Here is a 21,262-nt window from a genome sequence, read left to right on the forward strand (position 1 = left end):
CTGCTACTCAAACAGCCAGAAGGGAAGGAAACCAACATTTATTAAGTATCCACTACACACCAAATACATTGCACGTGTCATAACATTAACACTGGTGGTATCTGTCACTAAGTCATTCTGTCTCTGCTACTCAAACAGACAGAAGGGAAGGAAACCAACATTTATTAACAGACACACTACACACCAAATACATTGCACGTGTCATAACATCTAATCCCTACAATAAAGGCATAGCTCACTTTTTCCTAGAGATCCCAGATTAATAAGTGACTTACCCAAGCTGACCCAGCCCCAATAAGTAAGAGAGGACTTGCACACAATTCTCTCCAATGTCAAATCTAGCACCTTTCCAAGAGAGGGCATTCAAGTTTCCCTGTGCAGCCACATCAGGCGATGCTGTCATTTAGATGCAATCTGCAGACCTAAAATTTGACTGTTGGATTTTGAACATTCCCAGTTTTTGCCTCATTTTCTCCCTACCTAGAATGCTTTTTTTTTTTTACATCTGCTTATTTAAGTTGGGATGCTGTTGAATCTAAAGCCAGCCTTCAAAACAGACTAGGACTTGATAACCAGAGCCAGGAATAAAGACACATCCTACATGGAAGAATAGGGTGAAGGTGGTACCAGTACTTCTAATGAGTCTCTTCAGTCCTTCTCACGCACACCAGGGTTTGAGGACCACACCCACATGCAAAAACCGAGAAGCGAGAATGTGCACGGATGCTCAGAAAAAAAAAAAAAACAGGAAGAACCCTTCGGCTGCAGCTGAGGAGAAAGAGCCTTGCAGGTGGGCAGATGCCAGCACAAGACGGCCTTTGAAAGCCGGGCCTCTAACTCAGGTCTCCTTCTGGGGACAGTAAGCCACTCTTGAGGATTTCTGAGCACAGAAAGTGTCATACACAAAGTGGTATTTCAAAAAGATTAATCTGGCAGCCATGAGCCAAATAGATTAAAAAACAGAGGATGGGAACCAGAACACAGTAACTAAATAGAAGAAGCTTTTCGAAATTTCCCTTGGCTCCCTGGTGTTTAATTTATCACTGAGGCCTTTTTTTCCCTTTCTATCCTAAATTAGGGACAAGCCAAGCTAACTTTACTCAAATCTTGAGCTGGGTTTAAAGTACTTATTATTGGAAAACAAAACAGACACACAAAACAGAAAATTCCTTCTCCTGGCTTTGTAAAGTATAAAAATCTAGCCAGTTTTATTTCTCTTACTTTCTACTCATCACTCTGGCTCAAAAGAGATTTTCAAAAAGTCTTTCCCCTTACTATCTATCAGAAAGAGCTCGCCCCCCTCTCTATAGTGATGTTTTTAAGTCAGTGCTGAAAAGTTCTGGTGCCTAGACAGCAGGATGCTAAATGTAGAAACCCATTATCTTATCTTTCCAGGTGAGTCAAAAAACCTGAGGGATAGGGGGTCACAGCGCTTAGGAGGCTAAGGCACACACACGCATACACAAAGGCTTGGCTTCTGCCTCTACAATGCCCTGGGTAGCATGTCAGTCCTGCCCTTTATTTAAAGGGGTTTGGCTCTCAGTGCTAAGAGCTGTTAGGAAGACATCTCGACAAACTTAAAGGAACAGGACCGTGTTACTCTGGGCCTTTTCAAACTCGTAATGAAACTCTAATTTGAAATCTCATCTTTGTTTGGGTGGCAATCAACGGGGCAACAGCCAGTTAGAAAAACACTACCCTTTCACTGCTGATGGAAGTCCAGCCAGTGTTTTGCTAGCTAGGGATTGGAAGAGCCATTCATTGCATGAAGAACGTGCATCTAAGGCAGGAGGTAGAAAGTGCACCAGATCCTGGTGATTAGTGGCCCCTCCAGAGGGCATAAGTGACCGATGAAGGCATCTGGAGGATGCAGAAAAGGCTCAAGCTGAATGGATGGCAGAGGATATAGACATACACACTTTAAGCTTGCTTATTCCTGCCATTCATTTCATTTAGGCTTCAGCAGTGACTTTGCCTACATGAGCAACTCCAGAAGATTTAAAAGACAAAAGCATTTTGATCCATTTATCTTAAGGACAGACCCTTTTCCAGTCTGTCATAACATCCAGCAGATGTACAGCAAGGATGGATTTGTTACTAGACTTCGCTTTACAGCGCTACAAATGTGTGTGGTTAATTATATAACCACCTGCGGTCGTACAGATGGAAACATCTCGGCTCCAGCTGGAGCTCCCACCAAGACCAGAAGATGCTTGGCAGCAGTAGTTACAGGCTTTGGCGGTCGAGGAGGGGAATGGTTGGGCCTGTTTTCTCTTTTCGGGTTCCAAATTATAGCTCAGATAGACAGAGGTTGCTCATGCTTGAAAATGTTTCTGTAAGGGGCTAGGCTGGCTGGCATGACTGGCCGTTTTCAGTTCTACAGCCTTGGTTTACTTCCTTATGATTCAGAATTCTTTTTTTGACCAAAGGAAGTGACTTTATTTATTTGTGATTTATTTTATTACATTTTATTGAGTTCCAAAAAATATAAAAAGATACTTATTAAAATAGATGTGTCATGTATTAGTTATGTTAATAATAATGGCTAGTAGGCATGTACCCTTGTGAGAGAGGAGGAAATGAAGTCATAGCCACACTTGGACAGGAAGAAGCTAGAATTTAGTCCACGCACTGAGTCCATTCAGGCATTATCCACCACATCTCAAGGCTCTGTACCCCTTGAGAGCTGGCTCTGGACACATAGGGAATTTCATATTTCGCTGATGTTTGAGAATATCTCCTAGGTTCTTTTATGAAGTCGTGACTGCTAAGTGCAGTAATACAGAGAAAATGATGTTCATTTGATGTAAAGCTTCTGAAAATCTGAATGCCATTGCAGACTGGCTCTTTCTTGCTTCCAAAGAGGGTCTTCTCAATGCTTGATGAACGCATCCGCAGAGCAAAACAGAAACGTAACCGTCCTCGGATCTGGCTGTGAAAGACAAGGTAGGTGTTAATTTAACAGGAACCTGAGGTCTTAGTGCTTCTTTTGAGATATTGAAAGTCAGCTTGTGGTTTATTGCTTCTCTTTGAAATGGTTGTTCCGACACACAGCACACAGGTTTTTGGAAACCATTAGGCAGTTTTGAAAACATGATGAGGTCAGACATCTGCTTGTACCCTCCTGGTAACACGACAATGGAGAATAATCTGCACAGAACAGCCTTTGCAAGTCCGTCCTTGGGGAGATTTATGGTTTATCGCTCAGGATGCATTTATGGCTTGCCAATTGTATTAACTTCAAGTTTTTCCTCTTCTCCTCTATCACGTTCTTTGGGTAAAATGAGACATTATTCTTACTAACATTAGTATTCGATGACTATAATTCCACTGGCAAAATAAAGAAGTGTAAGGTCCAGAAAGCCACTTGATTTACCTAAGGTTGCAAGGAGAGTATTAAATTTTTAATTACACAAGGAGGTGGCTCTAATGCTCTGGTGACCAAAATATAAGTCTGTAAATCCCTCGAGGTCACAAAATCAAAACTCTAAGGACAACCAATTGCAAAGAGCCAACTAAGCTTGAAGCTATAGCCAATCAAATAACATCCTTTCTTTGCTGCTACACTTTATACATATCTTACCCCCGGCTGAAAACTTCCCAAATTTTATGAAAAACATATTAATCTATGAATCCAAGAAATTTAATAAGCCTCGAGTATAATAAATACAAAGAGATCCACATCTAAACACACCATAGTCAAACGCTTTTTGTTGAAAGCTTATATTACCTGTATTAGTAACCTAAGGCCGATGTTACAAATCACCATAACTTTAGCAGCTTAAAACACAGAAATGTATTTTCTTGCAGGTTTGGAGACCAGGAGTCTGAAATCGGTATTAACAGGCCAAAATCAAGGTGTCAGCAGGGCCGTGCTCCCTCCAGAAGTTCTAGAGGAGAATCCCCCCACCCCTTGCTTCTTCCAGCTTCCAGAGGCTACTGCCGTTCCTTGGTTTGTAACCACATCGCTCCAGTCTTCAAGGTCAGCATCTTCAAATATCTTTGCTTCATCTTCCCATTGTCTTTTCTGCATATATGTCAAATCTGTCACTGTTTCCTTCATATAAGGATAATTGTGATTGTATTTGGTGTCTACCTGGATAATCCAGAAGTAACTCCACATCTCTGGATCCTTGACTTAATCACATCTACATTGACCCATTTTTGCCATATACAGCAACATTCACAGGTTTCAGGGATTAGGATGTAGATATCATTTGAAAGACTATTTTCTTATCTCACTAAGTAGCCTACCATATAACCCAATTTCAAAACTTACTATAGAGCTACAGTAATCAAGACAGTGTAACAATGACATAAGGATAGACTTAGAGATTAAAATAGAAAGTTTAGAAATTAACCCTATATTCAAGGTCAATTGATTTTTAACATTTAGAGGCAATTCAATGACGAAAGATCGTCTTTTGAACAATAGCGCTTGGAATAATTCGATATCCAAAGATAATAACAGAATTTAAAACTCCAAGACTTTTATCTCATGCATAAGCAAAAATTAACTTTAAAAAATAGATAATAGACCTAAATGTAAATGCTCAAATTATAAAACTTACAGGGGCTGAGTCTTCTTGGGAACATTGTACTTGAAAGTCAATGATTTTTTTTTTCACCTAAAGTGGCTTTCCTAAAAGAAGCAGACAGCACAGAAGCAAACTTCTGAGAAGCAAAGCCACAGGAGGCATGTGGACTTCGGCGCATATGTCAGCAGCCTAAAAGAGATGAGCTCCATGGCAGAATGGGAAGGGAAAATGTGGGAGTGTGTTAGGAGAAAAAGGGAGAAAAAGGTAGACCAAAAAAATTTAAAGAAAAGGCAGTTTGGGGAAGGTCAAACACCTGCAGAAATTCTTCAATAGAACTTTAAAGAAGGGTCAACAATTCGCATTTATTTTATCTGACTTCCATTTTACATGTGGTATGTCAGTTATCTTTCTGATAACACTCTTGAGGCAGTTACCATAATTACTACTTTGCAGATGAGGAAACCTAGACTTATAAGTGATTTGTGCCTGACTGTACTATATTGCCTGCCTTTCAGAATGTGTTCATTAAAAATGCTCATACACATAAAGCAGGGAGCAGAGTGCATAAGCTTCATAAATTATCTCCATAAGTATTAAATGACACCCTGGTGACTCAAGACTCCACTATCTAATGTCAAAAGAGACGAGGCCACCAGCAGCTGAACCTCACTGCTCATTGTATGCAAATTCAGTCTAAATGCTGCTACCAAGGAACATGGGACAGAGAAGCTACCTGGAGAAAAGGGACCACACCTGCTTATGAGGACTTGCAGCCAGGACAACAAAGCCCTCTCAGTGGAATGCCTGGGTCCTGAGTACATTGCAAGGAGCCCAGTGAGGTCACTACAATGAACACAAAAAGAGGACCAATGTGGAAAGCAGGTCGAAGCACAAAGAACACAAGGAAGGAAATAAATTGCTGACCTGGAGAACCGTTAACAACCCCTGGCACAATTAAGTGGTAATATTTAGCCTAACTCTAGCAAATCTATACACTTTCATCCAGTCTTTCCTATTAAAGACCAAAGGGCACTAATTAAGATGGCAAAGAAATGACCGTATGACCTGCTGGTGACAAAACAGGCATGTTGTGTTTCAGGAATGAATGGAGTGCATCTGCGTGCTGCTTCCTGGGTGGAAAGATTCAAGATTTAGATAGTGAGTGGCCGACTTTGGTGGTTCCTTGTAAACTTCCGTAACTAGTGCTAAGGAATGTTTGTGCATAATAACAACTAATGTTCACTGAATACATGCTGTGTGTAACTAGTGCTAAGGAATGTTTGTGCGATAATAATAACAACTAATGTTCACTGAATACATGCTGTGTGCGTTGCCTGGGTTATTTATTTGCGATTCGCAATCTTGTGAGAACGCATGATACCCTCACTTGACAGATCAGGAAATGAAACTGACGGTGCTAGCAGGAAATGAGTTTAAAATTAGAATTAGTCCGACTCAACCTTAAAAATGAAGCCATACACTATAGCTCTAACTGCATCCTCTGCCCCACTCCAAAAGTGGTCTATTAACACATATTTTTGTTTCTCTCCTCCGCAAAAAAAACTGGCAGTAATTGTGGTTTATAAATAATCGAAATGTCTTTCTTACTTTTCTGGCATTTCCTTAGGGGTTCTGCTTTTAAAATACTCTAATTTCACCCTCGCAAAGTGCATCAATCACTATGGAAACCACTAATTCATTGATAAGAGTGGAGATTGTTTATTAATAAAAGATGCGACAGCACATGTGACCCATCATTTGCAGCTCTGCATAGAAAGGCATTCCAGAAACAGTGTATAGCCTTGTAGGATCGTGGCCTTAGCGCGACCTGCTGCAGGATGTAAATAGGACAGCCACTGCTGGCGAGTCCATTTGGCAAATCTCCCGAGGGTTATTAAGTACTGGTCTCCCCAGACCTCATTGCCCAAACCTGCCAGTTGCACAGCAGCAGCGAACTGCCTGCAGAGCACAAAGTGGTCTTCGTCCTCCTCACTCATCATCCCAGAGGGCTTTCAAGTGACTTGTGAGGTCGCCAAACAGTTACTGGGCCTAATTAGCTCCCCCACCAACTAGTGGCTCCCTGCCCAAACTCTGTGGCCTCTCACACAAACGTTGCAAATTGCTTTCCAGCCTTTGAAGCATTCCCAGGAAGTCCCAGGCAGCCTAAAAGAAGAGCTTCCTAGCTGTGCCTTTAGTGGCCAGCCCCCTCTGATCAAAAGCTTGGGCAAAGGGCAAGAGAACCAGCCCCTGACAGGCAGTAGCTTTGGAGAGGTGCTGACGCCTGGAGCTAAGCAGGGCTGGCTGGCCAGGGGACAGGGAGCCTCTGCATAAAAGCCCAGACTCTGATGCCCGCTGTGTGGATTTGGCCACTCAGACACAGGTCACTGTGGAGGCTCTGGATCCTCCCCTCCTCTTTTTTCTCCTCCTCCTCATTCTCTCCTTCCTTCCCTGGGAAGCGTTGGCTTTCAGTCTTCCATGCTCAGAGGCAGCAACATCTGGAGCTTTCTGCATCTGGAGCATTCCTCCACTGCCCCACCTGCCTCCCGGTTTCAGCCAGCCTGCCTTTGAAGTCTGGCTCCAACACCTGCTAGCAGTGTGACTTTGGACTTGTTTCTTGACTCTGTGAGCCTCAGTTCCCTCATCAGACTGCCTGGGTTTGCATTCTAGCTCCATCGCTTAATAGTTTGCAATCTTAGGAACGTGACTTATCTCTGTCTTATTTGCCAAGTGAGCATATTAGTTCCTGTCACATAGGCAGGATCTGGGGCTATGGGGGTGAGGATAGGGGTTACCCATGAGCCTGGGACATAGTTCGGGGGGAGAGGGGGCTGGGTGGTAGCAGCTGAACCGTGAGGGAGACACGGCCACTGCTAGTGACATCCCTCTTTTGTCTAACAGCAGCAGTAAGCCAAACACCCTGGGATATTCACAGGGGACCGTCCCCTGCATTGCAGAGCAGAGCAGGGAAGGGTGGCAGTACATCTGAGCACAGGCACGCACAGGACAACACACTGCTCCAAATGGTTGTCTGCAGCGCTAAAAAGCCACCTGCAGCCCCTAGTTCAGGAATTGGCACCTTCTTGATGATCACTACATGTTAATGGCAGTTAATAATTGTGATGGTTAATTTCACAGGTCAACTTGACCGGCCACAGGGTGCCCAGGTTAGGCATCATTTCCGGGCAGGTCTCTAAGTGTGCGTCTGGGTAAGATCAGCATTTGAATCAGTGGACGCAGTACAGCAGGTGGCTGTCCCCCAGGTAGGTGGGCCTCATCAATTTTTTGAGGGCCTGACTAGAACAAAACACAGGAGAAGGAGGCCTCACCCCTTTTTCCCCCGCCTCACTGCTAGAGCTGGGACCGCTCACCTCCTCTCCTCCCACCCCTGCGCTGGGACTGACACCGGCAGCTCACCTGGTTCTCAGACCTCAGACTCCGTTACGTCACAGAATTTCCTGGCTCTCCAGCTTGCGGACTCCGGGACTTCTCGGCCCCCATAACTGCGTGAGCCAATTTCTCGTAATGAATCTCCTTTCATACGTAGCCTATTGGTTCCGTTTCTCTGGAGAACCCTAAGGCAGTGGTCGTGTTCAGAATAGTCGCAGTGGAGACAAAACGACGCAGTCTGCTAACCCCCGTGGCCAAGTGTGGGTCTCCGTCTGGCCTGAACAGCTTCGTCAGCCACTGCAGGGTTGCCCCCTCAAATCTAAACTATAGAACCCCCTTCTGCATCCCAGCTGCAACCCCAAAACACGCAAACACAGAACATCCTTCTGCGTCTTTTCTGATCTCTTGTTCTCAAAGCCCAGACTATTATTGAAAGCATGCCGACCAGGTTCACACCGAAATGCAGCCCACAGCTGCTGCTATCATCCTGCGTCCCCAGAACATTCTCCTCACTGTGACCCCCTCTGAACATCATCCCCCACCTTCTTTTTCACTGAATCAATGCCACTCATCTCTTCTCCCTCAACTCAGCTATAAGGTGCCAGATAGTGGATAAAGGTATAGACTCTAGAACCAGGTCTGAACCCTGGCTCAACTCAGACGAGCTATATGAAAATATACATATCACCTAATCCTGCTGAGCTCAGTTTCTCCATCTGTGCAATGGGTGGTTCTGACCATTAAAAGAGAGAATCCATAGAAAGCAATTAGCACAGAAACAGAAACCCAGTAAGTGCCTAATTAATGTCAGTTATTATTTGTTATTACTGTGTGTCTCCACCCTGGCCTATCTTGTCTTCTAGGCCTCTCTTAGGAGAAAGTGTGTCCCTCCATCTTTATTAGTATAAACTCACCTCCTGTTCTTCAGTAACATTTTTTAATCTCTCCATCAATTACCTCAGCTTTTTTCAGTATTAGTATTTACTCTTTTTGCAGTCAAACGATTTCTCTCCATTTTTGCATATAATTGACTCAAAAAATGCAAATAAGAAACAGAAAAATTCTCTTCCTTACCAATAAAGAAATATACATTAAAACAATTCTATACAATTCTATACTTGTATATCTCAAAATAATAAAAACAAATCTATTTATGCATTTCTTTTTTCAAATGGCTAAATACCACCAGGAAAGCAGAGGAAAAATAAGTTCGGTGGTGGCCCTGTAAGGTGACACAATCTTTGCAGGAATCAATTTGGCAAGTAGTGACGGGAGTCATAAAAATCTTTACACTCTGACCCAAGAATATCATCAATTTGGATAATTTATCCCAAGAAATTAATTCTAAAGGAAAAAAATGAGTTCTACAAAAGTTTTTACAGCTGCCCTAAACATTAGCACTTGAAACTAGAAACAGCTATTCTTGAGAGACTGACTAACCTGCTCAGATAGTGTATGCGCTGGGAGAGGCTGTGGTCCTGAGACATGGCAATTACAGTACAAGAAAAAAGAAAAGAATCGAACCTTTATTTTTATCATAAACGTCTCCAGGAACTCAGTACAGGCCTGAAATGGACCATGCAGCAAAGTAAGGAAAAGGAAGTTAGAGCCAAACAGCCATAAATATAACACACAATAAAAAAATTTGTCTTTTTTAAAACTATAAAATGAAAAAAGGCAGTAGAATTTGGAAATAATTTGTGCTACAAACGGCCACGTGTTCTTTGCTTTTACTTCATTTAGCAGGTAGAAAATTATTGCAGTCCTGCTGGGTGGCAAACTAAGACACAGTGACACAGAGACAAGACACAATGGTCCCTGCCATCAAAAACTCAGAATCTAGATAGCTACTTAACAGACGGTCACTCTGTCAACAAAGAAGAAAGCAAGGATGGCTCTCAAAACACCGAGATGACGGGGGTCAGAAAAGGTTTCCCAGAGGTGGGACCACCTCATTGTCAACTGTGAACTGCAGACAGAAGGTTCTGGAAAGTCCTGAATGACTCAAAGAAAGAAAGTGCTATAACGACAACTACTGCCGATAAAACGATGAGTTAATAATGTCTAGGTGACTGTTTAACGTGAATTGTTTAATAGCGTGAATATGTAATTGAGAAGAAAAACATCAATTTTTTTTCTAAAAGGAGAATCGTTTCCATTCTCTCTGTCTACTAATATTCTTAAGCCAGGTATCCTTTATCTTAAAATGGGGTAGGACAGGTATAATGCAGAGACCAGCTGGGGCTCACCTTCCCCAAGGACTGCTCAAAACTCGACTTCCATTGGCACTGTAAGTTTAAATCCTCCCTACAAATTTTTTACAAATGACTCCAGAGATCTCACTCCAAAATCATGACCTTCTCTACCTCCTACTACTACCTAGGTTGTGTCTATGTGTCCCCTCAGTCAAGGTGGGCCACCCGGGTGGAACACTCAGCCTTTTTTCATGAGACCCCACCTCTCCTGAACCCCTCCCCGCCAAAGAAGTCACTTAGTACCAAGATTTTACACATATCATAAAATTTCCTGCAGAGCTTATGGAGCAGAGAGGGAAGACCAAGGAGATACGTACGTGAAAGCAAATGTAAATTGTTGCAGAGAACGTCAACCATGGAGAACAGCAGTGGTTGTGTAAGATGAGCGTTCGCTACCTTTTCCTCACCTACAGTTCCTTTCCATCCATCTTCCTGCCCCTTTCTCAATCCATTACTTCTCCTGGTCTGGGAACTCCAAATTCTCTCTCCGTTAGGCAGAGCCTTTCAGCACTCTGTAAGGCCCCCTTGAAAATGGCACGTTCCCGAGGATTTTAATCTTGCCTGTCACTAACTCCACAGCTAGGGAAAGCTACTCAACTTCTCTGAGCCTCAGATCCCTCTTCCATAAAATAAGGATAATCACCAGTAGAACATTTTAAAGCAATTAATGGGCTTTTCTCTTTTGCAGTTCAGTGTACACTATCTGTATCATCCATCTAAATGGTCCATCCGTGCCTGGGAAGAGGTAAGAAAATTATGATAGGACCTCAAGGAAAGAATTATTTTAACTAATTTGAAACTAGACAATGGCATTGAAATGTAGGTTTCATCAAGAAAGTGATTTTTCTAAATTCCTTTATCTTTCACCTTTAGCATATCAGGAGTTGTCCTGGTATAATTAATATTACATTTTATATAAGGGAGAGTCCAGTCTAATAAGAAGAAAAAAATTGAAGAAGCCCGTCCTCTATCATCCCAGTAAAAGATGGGAAAAGATGGGAGGCAGAGATAAGGGAGGAGGGTGACCACAGTACCCCATCGTCTGTCTCCAAGCCAAAGTATCAGAATGGAGAAGAGGTGTTTAGGGGGACCCTGGGAGACCTGTTAGAAGCTGGTTACAGTAATTTAGGAAGATTTATTGGAGACTTGGATTTTGACAACTGCAGATAGGGGTTTAGAGAGAGAGAAGTGGAACACAGATATTAAGGAGGGAGAATCAGCAAGCCCTTCCTGAGGGATGACTGGATTCCCTCCAATTTAGAAGCTGTCTGTATTATCTGCTGCATTTGTTATTCTTGAGATCATCTTCCTAAAATCCTCTGCTCTCCTGATTTGCATGACCTCAAACTCTACAGTCATTCTTTCTCTCTGAAATCTCATAGTCTGCCATGCTAAAGCGTTAGTTTGTTTCTCATGGAATAAGTGGCTAAAGAGGTTCGTAGAAAAGGAGGTATCCTGCTTTATTTCAGGGCTATGCTAGTGTTGGCGACCCATTGGACAACAAATCTTACAAGATTTTTTTAATCTCGTGAAAATGTCTAATAACTCTCCATCACCCTGGTAAAATGACTATTATACACAAAAATATCTTATTCCAAAGCGGGGAAGCGGGGGAGAAAGCTAATTCAGAATTGACAATTGACAATTAATCAATATTTGGTATAGTGTAGTACTAAACATATTGTCATTAACAATTATTACCGGAATCTAACTTGGAAATAAAAGAAACTACCAACTTCTTTCTGTTTCTTATTTTATCCAGTTTAATAAGGATAAACTCCCTGGCCTTTTTACAGAAAGCAAAGGTTTACAAAGCACCTCCTGATATTTGGTGGCATCTCAGGGCATACGAGCAAGGCAGTGACGTGTTAGAAAGTCTGCACTGTGCAGAGGGGAAAACTAAGGATCAGAGAGAATATTTAAAATGGGATGCAAAGCAGAGGAAGAAATTTCCATTTGTTTCCTTTCAGGAAATACATTTCTATTTTCCATTATCCAACCCCACCCACATCCTCCACGATTTCTGAAAGCTTGCTATGCTTCACACCGACAGGCACTCTCAACGCCCTTGGATGGAAGTGCTTTAAGCTAAGACACTTGAACCCTTTCCATTCTTTTGGGAGCCTTCATTAAGCTGCTGGGACTTAATCATAGTGGGGAGTCTCTAACAGTTCCAGCTGACTCTATTCATCCTGATAAACAATTGTATTTGTTGGAACTCTTTGTTGGAAAAGAGAGCCACCGCCAACTCCGTTACACAAAGTAAACAAAGCGGTTAACAGAGCTAACGGAGGAGAGTCTGAGTGTGTGACTGGGTCTGAAGACACTGGACCCGCAGACTGGAACCTGCCTGGACTCCTCTCTTAATTTCTATCCACATTCTTCTCTCTGTGGTGCCTTTGGCTTCTACCAGTACAGACTGCATGTTTATATTCATGGGAAATACGGTCACTGAGTGGTCCTGCATTTTTCTGTCATATGGGTTTGGACACCTGGAAGTGACAGTCCTCAAGATCTCTTTTGCCCCAATTTCAAAAGTTCCAAGGAAAAGATTCATGCACCGAGCCAGAGCCCACGATCCATCCCTGGACCAATCAGCCTGGCTGGGGACCGAGTCAGGTTATATTGTTATGGCAACTCCAGTGTAAATCCTTTGGTCAAAGAAAACTCCTAGAAAGGGAGGGGGTTAGACCGAAAAGCTCAGGTGGTGGCCACAAAAAAAAAAAAAAAGAAAGAAAGAAAAGAAAAAAAAGGAAAAAAAAAGATGAAAACAAAACGGTCACACCTCTGTTTCTCTCTGCTACATTCTTATCACATCGCTTGATCCAAGCTATGAGAATGTATCTTTTTTGTTCTCTTTCCTTCTCTAAACAAAGCTAAATTCACCTTTTACTTTTCCTTAGCACTTTTATAGAGCCTCAGCTTACTCTTCTTACGTCGACATAATTTTTATAGCTGTCCACCTCATTTGCTCCGTGAGGATCACTCATAACTACATGGTCAGCAGTACTTTTGCACACGTGCCATACACATAGTGCCTTCTCTTTATTTGGAATATTGGTCTGAGAGGCATAACCGCATTTTCTCTGAATTTTTACATCTTCAGCTTGATGGTAGAAGGTGTTTTAACACAATAAATCACCCTATTTGTTCATTTATTCCAAGAACGTGGAAGCATCGAGCACCCAAATGCATTCTGGGAGTGGGAAGCTTGACGCAGGAGAAGGAGGAGATGCCCACAGACGCCATCTACTGCCCCTGAGAGTTTGGCCAGAGAAGCGGGCATGGGCACAGGTGGAATGGGGCCTAGTGTGTAAGGTGCTGAAGCTGCAGAGTACAGAAGCCCTGAGAAAGGAGGAAATGACTCATAGAAGTAACTGAAAAGGACGGAAGTCTCTGCACTGACAGTAAAATATCCATTTCCTCTTCTTCTGTCTTGCCCCAGCAAGGAGACTGCTAGAATCACAAGATCATATAATGGCTGACCTTGGAAGCAGGTATCACCTAAAAGGTCATTCAGCATGAAGGACTACCCAGGGTAAAAATTTCCCCTACCAACTTGTCTCTGCCTGGGGACCTCCCATGAGGGAGACCTCACTGAGATTGTAAGAGAACAGGCTGGCAGAGTAGATAAATCACAAGATTCAGGGTCAGACAGACCTGGGATCAAAATCCAACACTTACTAGCTATATGACAGCAGACCGGCCACCGAGCCTCTCTGAGCCTCAGATTTCTTGCCAGATAAATGTCATCACATTATCTACCACTTAGGATTATTGTGGGAGGTGCCTTTGACTACTTACCTCCTTGAAGCAGCCCATTCTCAAGTGAGGCAAAGGGAATGGATAGGCAGCTCATTGTTGGATTAAGATGAAGTCTGCTTTTTATGCACTCTGTGTGCATTCATTCTGATTTCGTGCAGGAGAAAAATAATATTTTTCATGGCCTTATCTAAAAATACCTCAGACTGGCCTGTGATAAGATAGCAATGCCATTTTCCAAAGCTGTCCTTTTCCCTTGGTGGTCAATTCTCCTGGCTTATTGCATCCCTGCTAAATCTTTGTATTTTTCCAAATTTAACCATCTCAGTTCTCAGAGATTCAGACAAGTGGCCCTCATGGTATTTGCATATTACAATAAACAGGTTTCGAAATAATCTTAGGTGCCGCAATTCCCTTTCCATAGAATCATATAAAATGAAGATATCAAACGTTGGAGAAAGTATAACTGTGTGACAATTGAAGGTAGAACCATAAGTTAGAGGAGTTCAAACCAGTTCATTGGGTCACGCAGTAGATGTTTCTGTTATAAGAAAAACAGTGTAGAGGATCTCCCACCCCTCCAAAATCAAATTCATTGTGTTCTGATAAGGTGCCAAAAGGAATCCCATTGACAGATGTTAAATAATCAGACCAGGCTCTGTGGCTGAATGCCAAGCTTTCAGTTCTCTTACTTCCTGTCTTTACTGATCCTTGAATAATGCAAATTCCTCTGACCAAGGGTGGAGTAACAGTTCAATTACTTGAACATGATATTTGCAAATCACCCACAAAAACAATAAGCCACATCTTCAGATCTCATTTTCTGCCTGTTTTTCCCAAATATGTTTTGTGGAGGTGTAAAGGGGACTCGAGTAGCACACGTTGACATCATTTTAAAATGTAAGGGGAAATGTAGCAATTTAGAAATAACTGCAGACTTCAAAAATTATTCTTTTTGCCATTTATCTGTCATTGTTGTATATCCCAGCAGGTAACAGAGTGAATGAATTTGTCATAATAAGATTGAGAGTCATGGAAGGGACCCACAATTGCCAATTACATAGTATTTTTAGTTAGAGATGTTTCTTCTGAAATTATATGTTCATTTGACATTTCTCCTGGAAAATAACAGAGGGGAAAAAACGTTTTTCAAAGTTCTTGGGGCAACTGTTCAAATCCCAAAGTGCTGAGCAGGCCTACATTTAGGGAGAGAGGTCCTTTGTGGCTGACTGCAACCCTGCTGTTTTATACTATTTTCAGAGTCAGCCCACTGCAAAGAAACGTAGTCTACAACCAAAATTAAATGTTGTTTGAAAAGATCTTTTCTGAATGTAAGAAGACTTTTGTAATATGAAATGTACTGCACCTGTGCTGGTTAGAGCACTAGCTTTAGAGCAGGCGGCCTCAAAAAGGCAGTCTGTTGACATCTAAGCATGACTTTTGCATCAGTGAATGAGGTAATAGTACTATCTAGCTCAATGTAAAACATTCAGCACAGGGCCTGCTGCATGAGAAAAGCACATATTTAATTAGTTGTTAGTGCAGTGATAACAGTAAGTACCCCTTAGACCCAAGCAAGGGGACCCACATAAATTAAAGTGTTCTTCAGATTTTCTGAAGATGTTTCTGGTACCTAACCTGGGTCTTGGGCAAGCAATGGCATTGGGCAGAGTGCACCATGCCTGGACCAGGAACAGACTCTGGGCTTCATTTACTATGTGTGGGGTTGACCAGATGCCCCATAGATCTAAAAGACTCTTGCCTATTAAATTGTCCCAGAACCTAATGGCTGAGTCCTGGATTTAGGAGGGTGACCTGACCCGAGGATTGCTCCCACTGACCAGTGTGGTATTTATTTTGCGGGAATCGTGCAAAATATGTCCATCAAAATGGTGCTGACACGTTGATTTGGGGTGACTCAAATTGTTTACATAGACAGGGGGCATGTAAAAAAAAATATCTTTGGGGCCCTATACACATCTCAGGGGCAGCCTGGTAATAAGATACTATCTGTAGCATTGGCTTCCTGTTTTCTGTTCTTATTCCAGAAGAAAACTCAAGAAGTTCCAGAGAAACATGGCCAGGAATTCTCCATGATCCAGGATGCTGCAAAGGCAAATAATTTCAAGCCCTTATTTACCTCAAACCAGCAGACCACCGTAAGTGCCTGGGGAGGCGGGGAAGGATGCCCTCCCATATCGGTGAGCAGTCCTAAACCTCAACCGGCCCCAAAGATTTTTGAGTTACCTAGTTAGGTATCTTAAAAGTTACCACTAGTCAAGAACAATTTAAATTAAAATGATAGTTACACATTTCGCCCACCGAAAAAACTGTTTTAAACAGTAATCCCAAACACTAACCAAGATGAGTAAAAGAGGCATTTGACTAGATTGTTGGTTGTAGTGTAAACGGTTTGACCTTTGGGACAACAATTTAGAAATACGTGTGAAGAGAATTTAAAATGCTTGTGCCCAGCTATGTCACTTCTGGGAATCTAGCCTGAGGAAATTATCATAAATATAGAAAATCCTGTCAACGTTTCTCTACATGAGAGCTGGCCTCCGTATCCTTTATTTTTCTGTTTTGTAAGAACTTCTGGAGAACCAAGTAAAACATCGATTATTGCGTAGGCTACTCCGGGTGGCAGTGTGTGAAGTGTTTTATGTTGGTTAATTTATTTCTTATTGACCACAGCACAAACGAGTACATCACTTGGGATTCCTTCAACCTCAAGAAACAGAAATCCCAGCTCCACTGGCTTAAACCCTGAGGAAAATTATAATAACAAGAAGAAATCCAGAGGTAGGCGATAAATTCTATGGTAATTCTATGCTAATTTCTATGCTAATTGTTAAGAGTTGGTTTAGGAAGGAACATGAAATACATTTCTAGTCATGGAGACACCCAGGCGTTCACCCAGGCATTCACATCATTCTCTCTGCCATCCTCAGGCAGCTGGGTCCTTTGTGTCAGTCACAGGATGGTCACCAGAGCTCCAAGCCTCACATCTAGACCTAAGTATCTCTGTGTCTCCATGACTAGAAATGTATTTCATGTTCCTTCCTAAACCAACTCCTAACAATTAGCATAGAAAATAGAGAGTAAAGTTTTTCACGTAAGTCTTTATAGCCTTTACCTCTCCCTTATCCCCCCCCCCCCCCAAAAAAAATCCTATATTCGTCCATTTAGTTTCCCCGCTTCTCTTTCTCTCCTCCAGAGAGGCAAAATTCCTGCTTGAAGGAAAAGAGACTCAGGCTATTTACGTGTTTTAAAAACTGGGAATGTGGGGAAAGACAGAAAACTGCTTAAGAATTACAGGGAAATAGGAATTCTTGAGGGTGGTACCTGGAAAGAGATTCTGGAGCAGCCACGCGATGTGAGAGAGTTAGAGAGAAAAGGCAAAGGGATATATTACCCGATGTTTCAGTGGGTGCAACGGACCATCTCCCTCTGATGCTCTCTAGGGAAGTTAAGGAATGATGATAAATTATTTTTTCATAATTTTTACTTTGGATGTTTTTTTGTTATTGAAATGATGTGTCAATTAACATGAGCCGTCTCTGAGACTGGACCAAACAAATCCCTAGAATAATGAGGATCGCAGTCGATAATATACAGTATTCTCCACTGTCAACACCTGCAATGCACAATGTCAGCTCTTAAGGGAAGTTAAGGAATGATGATAAATTATTTTTTCATAATTTTTACTTTGGATGTTTTTTTGTTATTGAAATGATGTGTCAATTAACATGAGCCGTCTCTGAGACTGGACCAAACAAATCCCTAGAATAATGAGGATCGCAGTCGATAATATACAGTATTCTCCACTGTCAACACCTGCAATGCACAATGTCAGCTCTTAGAGTGAATCGTAGCTCTTTCTTTCCCTTACCAATATTTCCTGAACACCTACAGGATGTCAGGATCTGTCGAATTGTAATCCCTGAATGCAGAACTAGGACATTCTGGTTTTCTCACAGAGGCATCCAAAAGTCAGTCCCAGTGATCCGTAAATGGCATTGTTTTCAAATAGAGATTAAAAGGCTTTGGAGATCTGGAGAAAGAGTCAGCATTATTTAGCAGTTGATGTAGCAAAACATCAAAATTTCATCCTTTATGACTCAAACTCCTTCTCCCAGACCCCTCCCCTTTGCTTAGAAAAACATCCTTGAGATGAACCTGCAGTGACAGTCTATCACAATGTCTATACTTAAGCCTTGTCAGTTGTCAGAACAAAATGACCACCCATCACTCAGTGTCTCGGGGACTGCACATCTAGGACACAGCAGAAAGCTCTCACACAGCCATTGTCCATTTGCAATCAATGAAGATCAACACCGAGAACAAAGAATTGCACGGATACAAAGTGGCCTAAAAATAATGCACTGGGCTCCTTTGAGTTGCCAGCCTGGTTCACTCACGGCAAAGAGACCCACCGTGATCACCTAGTGACTCTGATGGGCATGATACTCATCTGAGAAAGCCTTTCCCAAGCTCCCAAACGTTATTAGGTCGTATGCAGAGAAAAGCTAAAGTTGCACAGAGGCATGATTTTCAAAGGGGAACAATAAAATAGACATCACAGTAGGAGTGGGAAGGGACAGAACCACTCTGGAGTTAGTTCGAGCTCAACCCCTACATTTTTTATGGTGCTGACATGTTGAGGAACACAGTCTCTCCAAGATCTTTGCTGCCTTGTCGAAGATGAGTAAGTCATTTGACCAATATGAGTCTCAACACTGCTAACTATAAAACGAGGATATTATTACCTTATCAGAACTATTTAGAAAGATGTTTTAATTATTTACATATATATGTGTGTATAAATATTGTATCTTTTAGGTAGATTATAGATAGATAGATAGATGATAGATAGATAGATAGATAGATAGATAGATAGATAGATAGATAGATAGACAGACACAGTGAGAGATAGTGAGAGAGATGCTGATATATTTTTTTGCCCAAAATAGTGTGATACATAGGATCATATAAATACGTGTTCTTTTACATTCTTCTCTTCAGCATTGCTAAGTGTCATAATATCTGGCAAAGTAGGCATTTACTTTTCCAACTGAGGCTTAGAGAGAAGTACGAGATTGAGTGGCCGTGTTTTCAACAATGAGTCATTCAAATTCCCATAGAGCTCAGTGAACTGGAGAGTCTGGTGCTTAGCAGAGCTGGACTCTGGTTCTCACTCAGTCACTCGCAAGAAAGAATTGTCCACTCCAAAATGTCAGTAGTGCTAAGACTGAGAAACCCTGCCCTAGGGGAAGCCAGTTGCCCTGTAAGAATTCCTTCTACCCTGAAGTCACCATGTTGTGAGGAACCCAAGATAACTACTTGTAGAGGCCATGATGAAACAGAAAAGGCCTCGGTATTTACAACTATTCCAGCCATAGCAGCCCAGATGCCAGCAGAAGTGATGTGAAGAAGAACCAAAGAACCATAGACGTAAAGTCCAGAGCCCATCTAGACATCTCCAGCAATATCTGAGGCCCCACTCATCAGAAGCCATCCCACACTGTGCTGCCTGAATATATGACCAGCAAAAATATAAGCACAATACAGTGATTACTATTTTATGTCACTTAGTTTTAGAATGGTGTGTTGACAGCAGTAGACAACCAGAACAGCAACTTGTTAATCATACAGAAGAGATTAACCCTTAGACACCATGAATCTGGTTCCAAGAAGACTTGAACTCAGTAGGTAGTGCGGGCTAATTCAACCTTAACTTCAGCAATCCCAGGCAAAATGGGATATTGATATCTATCCCTCAAGATATTGAGAAAGTTAAAGAGAATCGGGCATTTAAAAGGACTTCGGATAGTAGCTGGCCTAGCAGAACTATTCAATGAATAAGTTTTGGTTGGATTTGATCTGGTTTGTCTTAAGAATATAGAATAAAGGTGACCTTTCTCTGCGACCTCCTTCAGTATGGAGTAATTTAAATGGGCATGAAGTAGTTTTGTCTCAGAAACCCCATTTCCCCCGCCCCCACCTCATGCAAATATCTCTAACAAATTGTTGTCAAACAGACCTAGGCTGAAGCCCAACCTCTAACCCTTACAAAGTGAATAACCTTGAGTTACTTACTATTTCTAAGCCTCTGTTTCCTCCTGTGTTAAAATAAGAAGAATAATAATGTGTCTATCTCATAGACTGGTTCCATGGATCAAATGACATAAATGCATATAAAGCCCTTAGCACAATTTTGGGCCCAAACTAACAGTTGATATCATCTTTATTTTCTGCAGGCCATGGCCTGCCCACCGACTAACCTCACATCTCTGAATCCTGGCTAAGGGTATAACTTAGATGCACATTGGGCCCATCGTGAAAGTAGTAAACTGAACTTTCTCTAATTTTGACGCCAAAGGGACTGTAACTAAGAAAGACAAGATGGATCCATTTTCCCTCCTCAGTAATAATCAAAGCATTCCTTGCAGCCCAGGGTCATTTTCAGAAAGCCAAAAAGGAAAATCGTGTGGCTTCTTTCTAGGTCAGAACATGAGGAATCTGCTGCTATCAACCCACCTGGACCAGGATGGTACCTCTACCTAGGTAATCCATACCTGCCTTTCGCTTTTCAGCTTCAGCACCACCTGTCCTGACCAGCACAGAAGATAGTTCTGCAAATATATAAAAAGTATAAATTTGAGTCTCTGCATTGTAAAAAAGCTGTTACAGCACTTGTCAGCAAAAAATTAGGCTAGTCATTAAGATGCAAGTCCCGTTCCCTTTCTCCTGACCTGTGGCATTTATTACAACCCGTGACCATGCCCTTCGATCCTGAGAACTCCGCTCAGGTTGTCTCTTGGGACTCGGTTCTGTGAAAACTGGAAGCAAAAAGATGCTACCCGAAGCATATCATCCAAATAAAAGCCCCCACTGGTGGAAGTCTCCAATTCAAGAGGTCTATTTGGTGCTCAGGAAAGCAAATGAGGAATATGTACAGACAAATATGATCAGAGTCCTTTGAGAATTGTGAAATGAGGAGGAAAATTTTAAGAGCTTTTATTCGAAAAGAGGAATCTCTTTCCGGGCTATAGTATCTCTGGAAGGATTAAAATGAGCCTGAGAGTCTGTACTAAGGAAGGCCGCTGGATTCAATGATCATGCTGTCAATTTAGAGAAATAACACACACACACACACACACACACACACACACACACACACACAGAGACGCACACACACATCCCTCATTAGCCACCCAATTAAAACATTTTGCTAACCCTTTAGAGCACCGTTAATTCTACACTCTCCCTGGTTTTACGTACTCTGCAAGATTCGCCAAACGGCTATGCTACGAGTAA

This window comes from Pteropus alecto, unplaced genomic scaffold, assembly GCF_000325575.1.
Source record: "Pteropus alecto unplaced genomic scaffold, ASM32557v1 scaffold164, whole genome shotgun sequence".
Lineage (NCBI taxonomy): Eukaryota > Metazoa > Chordata > Mammalia > Chiroptera > Pteropodidae > Pteropus > Pteropus alecto.